This window comes from Palaemon carinicauda, chromosome 11 (genome assembly GCF_036898095.1).
Source record: "Palaemon carinicauda isolate YSFRI2023 chromosome 11, ASM3689809v2, whole genome shotgun sequence".
In the NCBI taxonomy this organism is placed as follows: Eukaryota; Metazoa; Arthropoda; class Malacostraca; order Decapoda; family Palaemonidae; genus Palaemon; species Palaemon carinicauda.
This window is the reverse complement of record NC_090735.1, coordinates 114132312-114144811: the sequence shown is the minus strand read 5'-3', so window position 1 is coordinate 114144811 and position 12500 is coordinate 114132312. Positions and strand designations below refer to the sequence as shown.

General features: G+C 31.9%; 1 long non-coding RNA gene across 1 annotated transcript in view; it reads right to left on the bottom strand.

Moving 5' to 3' along the window:
• The window catches only part of LOC137649753 (uncharacterized), a 164066-nt gene that overhangs the window by 61511 nt on the left and 90055 nt on the right, over positions 1-12500 (bottom strand). The window contains exon 2 of the long non-coding RNA XR_011045849.1: positions 10406-10450. This is a non-coding gene — a long non-coding RNA (uncharacterized lncRNA). The remainder of the gene's footprint in view (positions 1-10405; positions 10451-12500) is intronic.

The window sequence follows — 12500 nt, the reverse complement described above, 5'->3', positions numbered from 1 at the left end:
TCACATTGAAAATTAATATAAAACTACATCGTTTTATGCCAACTAAGAGGGACTTATAATACCAATAATTATTAGCGTTTTCAAATGGTCAAACTATGTAATCTAACACCTTTGCCATCTTTATTATTACCAAATTCGTTTGCAAATATCTGTAAAGTTCCTTCTCCAGTGAAAAGTACCATCTGATTATCATTCCATAATTGCTGTATGTGTTACCCAAAGTAGTTTCCAAATAATAAAATAATGGGATTTAAGTCATAAAAAACCATAAAAATTTCCTATAAGAACAATGTGATATTTAAGATTTTCAGTATATTATAGAGTAACAGAGAAATCAAAAGTAAATACAAGTGACAACTTGAGGAAAAAAATACAAAGTCTAAGATTAAGATAAGGTGTATTATCGGAGTGAGAGGTTATAGTAACAGGCCGTGTATTCCTAATGATAATGATAACAAAAACAATAATAATCTCCCTCCCAAAAATCAGCAAAGAAACGCTGGTTCCAAAACTTTGTACGTGACCCGGAGCACATTGACAGTAAATGCGATCATTATCTGGCGAATTCTTGAAGCAGCCGAATAGATTAATAATATCGGATATTGAAACTTCATCTCAAAAAAGAGAAATAATTATGGTATCTATCTATAGGAATGTTATTAAGTCTTGTCAAGACCCATCGCTCATCGGGGGCTCACTCAATGTGAATAATTCATCGAATCATTTTAAAGCACCAGTTTTATGAAGTCAATATGAAGCAAAAAAAAATAGCTGTATTATAATGGAGCCTGTTAATCAGCGATTACTGAGCAGGAATTTTATATATATATGCATATATATATATATATATATATATATTATATATATATATATTATATATATATTAATATATAATACACTTATATTTACACTGGATAAAATGTGTATATTAGAATTGCGCTCAATTAAAAGAATCTTTAATTTAGACTGTCAAGAAACTATAACTCATCTTCTCCACTGGCGGAGATTTTGCAATGTTCTAAGAACCAAATTATAATTGAACACGCAAAAAAAAAAAAAAAAAAAAGAAGAAAAAAAAAACCACAAGTGAGGTATATTCTCATCATTTAGAACCTACGCTTATGAAAATAACAAATACAACCACAACAATCAACCCAAATATTTTTGTCAATAATAAAAAAAATTGTGATATAAATAATCACCTATTCATATTTGGTTTACATTGTGCATTGACGACAATAAAGAAATAAAATTATGGCGTAAAGATTTTATATGGCAAATTGATTTAAAGCAAATGCATACATCACCATGATTATCGCAGAGTTGTCTCAACATCCAATATTACGTGTCGCCATATTTGGACGCTTGGTATATCTGATCGAATTATTGTCGACGTTTGCCCAAGTATCGATCATGTTAGTCATAGCGATATAAAGCATTCTACAAAGGGATTGAATATTGAAAACAAACCCCAATGCGATGGGAGAGGCTTGAAAGATATAAAACTATATCAATATAACGGCCTAGTAAATTTCCTATTTGGCATAGCTAAATCGGAAGATATGAAAACATAGAGAGAGAGAGAGAGAGAGAGAGAGAGAGAGAGAGAGATCTAACGTAAATTAAAAATATAAATCTAACAAACTAAGCGCTTTTGTTCTACATAAGCAGAAATTTTACAAGTACAGTACTTTGAAAAAAGAAAATACGCAGTTCTAAAACGAGGACAAAAAAACACTCATAAACAATCAGGTCTTTCCCTTAAACAATCTAAAAAAAAAAGAACATATCAAAGTCCAATTCAGGACATACCATAAACAAATCACTGCGAAACATGAAGGCACTCGACCTAGCTAATTTGTTTCTTTTGTGGGTCGGGAGGGGGCTGGGGTATGGCACCGGACCAACAACATAATAATACATATGGGTAGGGTAGGGGGGTAAGTATGGGGTATCAGGAATATCAGGGGAAGCAGGGAAGGGAGTGTGGGGGTGGGGGTTAAGTATCAGGGGGTGAACAAGAGTCAAACCCCTAAAGTTTCGTCGTAAGGTTTGGCAGATGATTGGCGCAATGACTTGACTACAAGGGAACGTGAGATGGCTGTATCATGTGTCGACATCATGTGATATTGATAAATCGAGGGTTTTGATACTGACAGATAACAGCTGATACATGTTAAGACCACTGACTGATATCTGTCATAAGTATTGATATTTCGCGGGTCAACAGAACTGCTTTGCGTAACACTTCGTTATCTAAACCAACATGAAACTACACTCAGTAGGTGCTATCAACTCATTTTTTTTTCCTTTAGAGAAATATAAATCTCTCTCTCTCTCTCTCTCTCTCTCTCTCTCTCTCTCTCTCTCTGTATCCTGTTATGATGAATCTTGCTTAGTAATTTCACGACCTTTCTATATAATGAATATAGATGTTAACATGGCTAATAATACTGAACTTGAAGAAGCCTCACATTTATAAAAAAAACAGTAAAATAAAATGCAGAGAACAACGTGACGTAATGCAAACTGAGGCTGGTGTTATTGTTCTAGAAAGACCTAGATTAGGCAAGGCTTCTGCCAGCACGGGCCAAAGGTCTCAGAACACTCCACGTAAACTCTGTTTTACACCATACTTTTTTTCTACCGTTATACGTCTCGCATATAATAAATGTAAACTTATGCATACCTGCTTCATGAAATTCTGTCCCACTACTTTTAACTACAGGCATCAAAAACTAAATATATCGTTTTACCATGATGATCTTTGATTGTGAAGTTAATTTGTCCCTTATTCAATCTTTTTTTTTTTTTTTTTTTAAATAACTTCTCAAAGAGCTTGCTTCATCTAAAGACTCGTCAGCTTTTACCAGTGAGTTTTATGAAAAAAAAAAAAAAATATTTACTTCCGAATTAACAGCTGTTCATTAATGACTCATATTCATAACTCGATACTGGTCTCTTGACAAAAACCCTCTAATCTTCAAGATATTTTTTCTTGTGTCACAGAATGGCGCTTAATCACTTTTAATGCCTTCATAAAAGGGAATTAAACCTTTTACTTTGGAGCATAAAAATCAGTATAAATTGATGTAATCGAATGTGATAAAGAAATACTATTCGGTGTGGTTGGATATTTTCCTATAAAAACAAAATCGTTCAAAAGTAAAACGGCCTTCATCTTCTTTATTACCATGGAACATTTATAATCTGACATTTATGGGAAATTAGGAATAAGGTTACAAATTGGAGTTAACTACAAAATTATCCACTTCTTTTAACGTTCCGCTGAAGTCTACTGAAACGTTGCTCAAAAAAAAAAAAAAAAAAAAAAAAAAAATCACATCATCATCCTTAAAACTACAGTCCTAAATAATCATAGAATGTTGAAAATCTTTCTAAATTAATGACAGTTAGAAATACTGGAATTCAGAGGTTTCCATGAATATCTTAGGCGATACACTGGAAAACTATTCAACAGATTTCCTTGCATTCAGTAAGCGACGCAGAGGGAAACAACGAAACTTCTAAGAGACTAAAGGACACATGTTAATGATCCCTATTTAATAAAAACTCGAGAGTTTACACTTCCTTTGGGCAATAAATTGCAATTTTTAGACCAGCAAAAGTGCCATGCAGCTTCTCTCACCACTGTCTCCCTATTCCATTAATGTAGATATGACAGTACTTCCGTCTGCCCTGAGTGACGGTACACAACATCACTTGGATCGGTACTTGCAATTTCGACCCATTATAATACTTCTGTCATTGCTGGCGGTAGCGGTAGTTTAATAACGACTATCAACCATATTTATAAATATTACAAGCGGTAAATCTAAGAATATTACTCTCCTCGTGTTTGGTTACCTTATTATTATTATTATTATTATTATTATTATTATTATTATTATTATTATTATTAACCAAGCTACAAATCTGGATAGAAAAGTGGAATGCTACAAACACAAGGGCTCCAATAGGAAAAGAAACAGAGGAATAACAATAAACTATATATAAATAAATAAAAAATTGAAAAAAAATATTAAGATCAGTAACAACGTTAAAGTATGTATATTCTGAATTTAAAGATGCACATTTGAACAAACAACAAGAATAACAACTGTATTACATGAAGATGGTCAAGCATTGGGAATCCTTGTAAGAGAGCTACGCATATGGACAGCTTTGCTTCACACACACCATAGAACGTATACTCAAGAAATTTCTTTGCTGTGTCTTTTATCCTACTAAAGCTGCACAATTTTCTGTGTTTTGTTTTCCACAGGATTCCATTGCTTTTATCTTAATTAACTGTCCAACTTCTTCAACTTTTATTCCCAATTCTCAGTTTAAAAACAGATCCTCGAGACGTGCCCTCTTCGGCCCTATACAAACCCAGATGTGGGATTCTTAAGGTATTTATATAATAATAATATTAATAATAATAATAAAAATAGTAAATAAAAATAATAAATAATAATAATAATTATAATAATAATAATAATAATGAATAAATAAATTTAAAAAAGTAAATTAAGCAATAGAAGTAAGATAAATAAAATACTTCAAGCGATGTAATTGGTATACTTCTAACACTACGAGAGAAGAGAACAAGACCAAATTGTTTATTAATGTAAACTCCAATTAAATTATATCTATCCATCTATCTATCTATCTATATACATAAATTTATATATATGAATATATATATATATATATATATACACACACATATATATATCTATCTATCTATATATATATATATATATATATATTTATATATATATATATATATATATACATACATACACACATATATGATACGAATTGTATATGACCGTATATGAGTTTTTCTAGACACCTAGTAGGCATTATTATAGCACTGCATTTGTCTTCAAGGAGAAGAGGGATATTGAATGGCCTCCTAGGCCATAAGCATACCCAAATTCCATAAATAAAAAAAATCATAGGAAAATAGTGGTAGACAACATCTTTTCACCCATACGAATAGAATAAAAATAAAACTGAAATTGATAATTGGTTAATACAATTCTAAATTATATGTGCATTGAATGCTCTATTTTTCTTTATATCAATTATTTACCAATACGTAACTGGGATTTTGTTACACTATATCATAAAAACTACTGTAAAGAAAACCAAGTACAATATTTTTCTATGACGGACATCCGCCGCTGTTTCCATAAATACAATAATATTAAACATATTTACCGTTTTATCTCAAACGGTTGAAATGAAGAGACAATGTAGATTAAAGGAAGCTATAATAAAGCGTGTATACTTTTTATGTACATTCAATGTATAAATAAAGGTATTCATTCTTTTTCTTTATTATTAAATGATAGCTCATGTTTGAAAAAATGCAATATGCCCAAGATTTACAACTTGTTATTCAAAAAACCAACTAAAAGCTCAATCACCTTAAAATTTCCTTTTTTAATTCTTGAATATATATTCTTTCACTTGGTCAGTTCAGTAACCTTTCAGCAAACCCTCCCCCAGTCCTTTCCGTAGAAAACCGTAGGCCTTAATACATTTTTATGATTACCTTCTATCAATTTCAAGTCAAATTTATGTAGGCTACTATAGTCGTTGTTTACACCCATGATAAAGATTTGTAAAGAATTTCTACAGTATAGTAATTTCTCTTGATTACAATCGCTTTTGATTTTTATCCCGAACAATTTACAGGCAATAAACATTTTATCTTATATTTGATTTTCTTTACTTCGTTTTACTTTCATCATTAAGTCCAGTTTTCTCTTCAATGACGAGAATTAGACTCTCACTTGTTTAGAAAACCTAAGCATAAATCGTTTCTTTACTTACACACGTTTACATATCCGCTAATGACTGCACTAATATGTAATCCGCCATTTTGAATATAACCCCCTCCCCCCGCCTCCTTCAGAAAAACCCCTGATATTTTATCAACAAGCAGAGGAAGATAAGCGAGGCAAATCAGGGGACCAGCAGAGCCTCAATAGGGTGTCAATCAGCCCCCGAATTACGCATCGTGTTACTAAAACAAGGATATATCCAGTTGATTGGACATTATGGCCTCTTTATAATATAAATTGCTAGCTTTATTAAGAAGAAGTATTAGATGCATTTGAAAGTAAATACTGAATAATAGTATTACCACCAAATGAACCGTTCTATAGCAAAGTATTCCTTCTGTATATGACTACTTGAAAAAATATAATCTTCTCAGCAACAACTGTAATTCTAACCTTCCAAATAAGAAGTAAACAAGAGATCCGATACGAACTTGAAAGTTGTAGTGTTAAAGGGTTCACATAAAAGGAATATACAATTACATAAAAAAAATAAAAAGTCTCACTTCTCACTTCTTTATTAGAAAGGTTTCATACACACACACACACACACACACACACACATATATATATATATATATATAAATATATATACACATACATATTATATATACACACATATACATATATATATATATATATACACAAACATATATATATATATATATATATGCGCGTTTGGGGGTGTGCCCGCACGTCTATAAACACTGTAATGTATTTATATATATTTTGTAAATCTGAACATGAATGCAGGGAAGGCAAATGCCCTAATAGGGGACAGGCTATAAGACCAAAGGGAATGAAACACGGCGAAGAAGGCCGAATAAGAAAAAAGGTCATTTTACATCAGAAAACAACAACTACCTCTTCTACCTCTTGCATGGCGACCACCAAATGAAAACAGACAAATAACAATTGAAAGGAAGGAATAGAATACGTCGACAAAACACAAAGTGATAATTCAAATGGACAAATAAGATGATAGTAATGTTAGGAAGACTTTTGAGCACATTCTTCCTTCTGATAAAATTATCATCAAATAGACACATTAGATCAACAGCCTCTTAAAATCATAACTGGGATAATGTAATATAACTAAAATTTAGAAAATTATTTTGCAGAAATTTTGAGACCAATAGAAAAAGATACGTGAATTTCATTCTATCCTTACAAAAATTAAACAACTAAAAAAGCTCCTTTCCTAAAAATCTGGGCGACTTTGATAACCTTATCATTATTACTATTATCATTATTACTAGCTATAGCTACAACTCTGGTTGGAAAAAACAGAATGCTAGAAGCTTAGGGAAAGTAGCCTAGTGAGGAAATAAAATAAAATAAAATAAAATATATACTTTATAAGTAATGAATACAAAAAAAAATATGAAAGATTTCAAAATCATTAACCACGTCAAAATATACAAGTAGGCTAATATATAGAATATAAAAAGATAATCAGGTCAACTTTTCACCAGAAAACCATATACAAAAAATCTGAACTTCTGAAGTTCCACTGATTCAACTGCCTGATTAGAAAAATCGTTCCAGAATCGGGTCACAGCTGAAATAAATCTTCTGGAATACTGCGTAGTGCCTCATGATAGAGAAGGCATGGCTGCTAGAATTAACTGCAAATCTAGTACTACGTACAGGATGGTACAATCTGGGAAGATCCGAGTGCAATGGATAATCAGAATTAGAAAAAAATTCTTATGTAACGTGCAAAAAAAATTAACTGAACGACGGTGCCAGAGATTAATATCCAAATCAGGAATAAGAAGTTTAACAGACCACAAGTTTCTATTAAAAAAATTAAGATGAATATCTATAGAAAATCAACGGTCCCGAGTAGCAGCCAAGGGGGGGAAATTGGCCGTGGGACTCGTTACCTCATCTCAACCATTTGCTGAGTAACAGGAATAGGCAAATATTGATGGAATATCATAAAGAGCTATTAGACTATATACAGCAGGGAACATTTTCGGTGTGAAGTTGCTATTCCTTTTTTTTTTAAATAATAGCAAGTAATGTATCCATATTTTTTGGTGTTATGACTGCTGGTCTAAGATCCACCCCACCCCACCAGAAGAAAGGCTCCGGACAATCTGTGTGTGTGTGTGTGTGCTTGGCGGACTCGTGCTTGGTATGCCGGGGACTGGGGTTGACTCACGGGCCTCTCAATCGTGAGCCAAATGATGAGTCACTTAGTCATATATATGCCCTTATTAGCGAATTGCACCTTTCAAAGGAGAACGAAACTTGAAAGATATATCTAGCTGGAGTCTTTCACCATGGCAGAAAATCTTAATCTTACAACTAAAACCATAATTTAGGATACAGTCAACCTTAAAGATCTTCTATAAAAACATTATTGAATGTGAAGAACAAAACGCTTATGTAAAACCTTGATTTCTTATAGAAAAAAAGTAAAGCCCAAGAGTCATAACATATCAGACTGCACGTGCAAGCTCTTAAAATATAATCTCACAAAAAGCGAAATAACCTAAAGATGAAAGCGCATCTAACCTTTTTTTTCCAATGCAAAAGCTGTAATCCCACATACATTATATATATATATATATATATATATGTGTGTGTGTGTGTGTGTGTGTGTAGGGAATTCCAATACAAAAAAATAAGGTTTGCTTAATATAACCAAGCCGCAAAAAAAGAAAACAAAATCCCGGAATAAAAATCCGTAAATAAGATTCGAAGTTGTACAATAACAGAACACACAGGTTCATGTACAAACGCGCTTCTTTTAGTATCAACTCACATTAAGATAACGAGATTAACAGTACGCGAGTCTCATGTTTGTGGATTCATTATCATCCTCCATTGTGTTGGGCAGATATCAAAGTGGCCTTTGTATCGTGACGATATTTATTACGACGCAACAAACCGCACACGCCAATAGAGCCTTACCAAGCAAGACCTATCGGGTGTCGGGTAAATTCCCTTTTTATAATATACAGATTAACGACCTCACTTAATCATTAATTGATTGATTGATTGATTTCAAGTTTTCTGGCATCCTGACATCTAAGGTCATTGACGCCGATATCATATATTATATATAAAAATAAAATAATGTTCAATTAAAACCATAAAAGTTGCTGATTCCCGTTTCACAGAATACATATAATAATAATAATAATAATAATAATAATAATAATAATAATAATAATAATAATAATAATAATAATTACTATTTTTATTATTATTATTATTATTATTATTATTATTATTATTATTATTATTACTATTATTATTATTAGCTAAGCTACAGCCCTAGTTGGAAAAGCAGGATCCTATAAGCCAAGGGCTCCAAGAGGGAAAAATAGCCCAGCGAGGAAAGGAAATAAGGAAATAAATAAACTATATGAGAAATGAACGACTAAAATACAATATTTTAAGTACAGTAACTACATTAAAAAAAAATTCATATATAAACTCTAAAGATAGATATATATAATCCTGTTTAACATAAAAAACATTTGCTGCAAGTTTAAACTTTAGAAGTTCTACATGATTATATAAGACTCCCAATCTTTATAAATTCACATTTTTTCTAATTCCAAAACACCCTCTAGTTCCATTTCATATTTCCTTGCATAAACTATACACTTAAGAATTTGCTTTAAGAAAACATTTATTCCAAGATTTTTACCGTTTTAAAAACGGATATATTGACGTAAAGGAGTGACATTAAGGTCACCAACCCGTAAAAAACAATAAAGTATAGGCAAAATTACGGTCGCCTGTATTTTACTGAAATACTTTTGAGAACAGTACATTTTTTATGGACAATTTTCGATTGTAATTACGTATTTTTCTAACACTGCACGCACACACAATGGGTACTGGAAAGGCAAAGTATTACATACTATAAATATCAATCTGAAAAATGAATACGATGATACTATCCCTTACTATTTTCAATTTGTTCTACCGAAAATCTTAGATCTGTTTAATTAGAGCCCGGTGTAATTTGTAACAAACAAACAAAGGTACAAAAAAAGAGGATTAAATGATGTAATGTAATATATAAAAGAATTATTGACAAATAAACAACGAGTTGGAAAACATCGGCGATCAATAATAGAAATGTTATTGCCTAATTCCAAAAGTTAATCACTAAAGCTGTTGCACTAATATCATAGCAATTCCCAGGTCTGGGTCTTTGAAAGCTCTTAGTATTGCTGGAACGCTTCGCTGAAGGAAAAAGGAAAGAAAGGAAGAAACTGGTTATATAAGATTAGAGTCCTGAACATGTACTCCACTGTTGTCAGTTTTGGTAACTTTCCTGCACTCAAAATTACGACATATACCTACGCACACACACACACATATGAGGTAGAAATTCATTTCTATTTGAACACGATGTTGTGTTGATATATATATATATATATATATATATAATAATAATAATAATAATGATGATAATAATAATAACAATAATAATTATAATAATAATAATAATAATAATAATAATAGTTCCACTTGCAAAATGCCTTAATACAAAAACAATAATTGTGATTTCTTACCCTTCTCTTTCGTCTTCTAGCTGCTGATCGGGTTGCCGCGCTCACCTGCAAATAAAACAAAATTCAATATAGGTACTAATGATAAATCTAGTTCTGTAATAGAGTCTATTCATGAATTAAAACATCTACTTAAAAAATATTAATTTACTGTTTATAATTATTTTTTTATAAATACATAGTTCATTCACTACTGTAAAAGTTATGAATAAATATTTGCCACAATATAACTTTTAATGTTTTTTTTTTCTTTTCGACTCAAAATCTTTTTTCGACAATTAAATTTGACTTTGCAAATACTTGTAATTTAACTTTTTCTGACATGTTAGAAAAGTCTTTCTCGAAAGCAAGAGAGAGAGAGAGAGAGAGAGAGAGAGAGAGAGAGAGAGACGCACAGTAGGTTATCAGAAGAGAGGGCGAAACAAAATTTCCTTGCAAACAATTCTAGTTTTTCGTCATGTCGTTGTATCTCGGTATCTTGGTTTGGCCATGAAAAGAGGACATTACGCACTTCTCTGCAATGTCGAACGAAGACCGAGAGAAATACTTGCACATGAACCGTTGAGTAACAACACTGACTGAAGTTACTCCAAGCAATATCAACAATATATTAGGTATAAATAATCATTTACTCTCTGTTACTTGGCCTCAGAATGTCTCTTCTCCCTTTCTAAGTGGTTAGGCAGTAACTGCGCACAAACTTTCCACCCCTTCTAAGCCCCTTTCTAATCTTCGGTTGTTGAGCCAAAGAATACAATCGCGTTGTTGGGTCTGGTGGCTATCCCTCCTCCCTCTTCTTCTTCTTCTTCACAGTGTCCTTATCTTCAAAGGAAACCATTCGCTTTGTTGCTTCTATTACCCTTTAATATTAAACTTTTATTTTACAAACTTTTTCTTTACGATGGATCTATTCTTTTTCAAAGACAAACTAATAAAAGTAAAATTTAGATATTGGTATTATCAAACGGGAAAATCATTGGCTAATAATACGAGCTGTTTAACTGAACAAAGGTCTGTGCTGACGAAAGCCTATTCTTAATATAGTTATGAAAAAAGGGACTTTCAACTTTTGCAACGCAATGCAGCGAATTTGAATAGAAAATACAACAGCCTCTCTCTCTCTCTCTCTCTCTCTCTCTCTCTCTCTCTCTGTATGTATGTATATATATATACACACACACACACACACATATATATATATATATATATATACATATACATATATATATATATACATATACATACATACATATATATATATATATATATATACCTTGGCCCTTCCCCCAATTTTGGGGAAGCCAACATAAAAAGAACAGAAGATTTTTCAGCCAAGTTTGGTTGTTACTGCATCCAAGGCTCAATATCAAGAGAAGATTACAAAATACCCAGATACACAAGCCTTGATAGCTCATGTCCACAAATATAATGTCCCTTGAATGTGGTGAAGATGAAAACGTGTTTAGAACAATATCGATGTACATTTCGATAAAATATGATACTGATAACGGGTCTTATCTTTTGGGTACTTTCGTAGTAAAGATGTGAATTTACGGATTAAAAAACAAAATACTTGGGAACGAGGGCTAAGGTTAAGAGTGTGATATATTGGCAATCTAGATTCGCCTCTTGGTCAAATTCCCGTTCTGCAGGAAAGGGCCCGTGCCCGCTTAATCTCTATGTAACTCAACAAAAACACCAAAAAGGCCCTGACGGGATCAATCGCACTGTTCCTTATAGCAAAACCAGTACTATCAGCAATCAAGCTTATGGTACGATGCAATTATGATTTTAGGTGGAAAATGTAAGGCCAATCTGTTAACCCCACTATGGATTATGCTTATTAGGATGTTTTTGAGTTCATATTGATTATAAAATTAAAAAAATAGATCACCTATACATATCAAACTGTTATATCCTGGTAAACTTGCTCAGTGTCGATAAATTTACTTTTGTTTTATATAATTTATTGTCTTATAGATTTGTTCCAGATAATTTGAAAAAAAAAAAAAAAAATACATCCAAAAGAAGAACGAAATAGGGTGCTAAAGACATTTAACCATTTTAGCGTCTCATTTACGTCTGAAGGCCTGTAAAT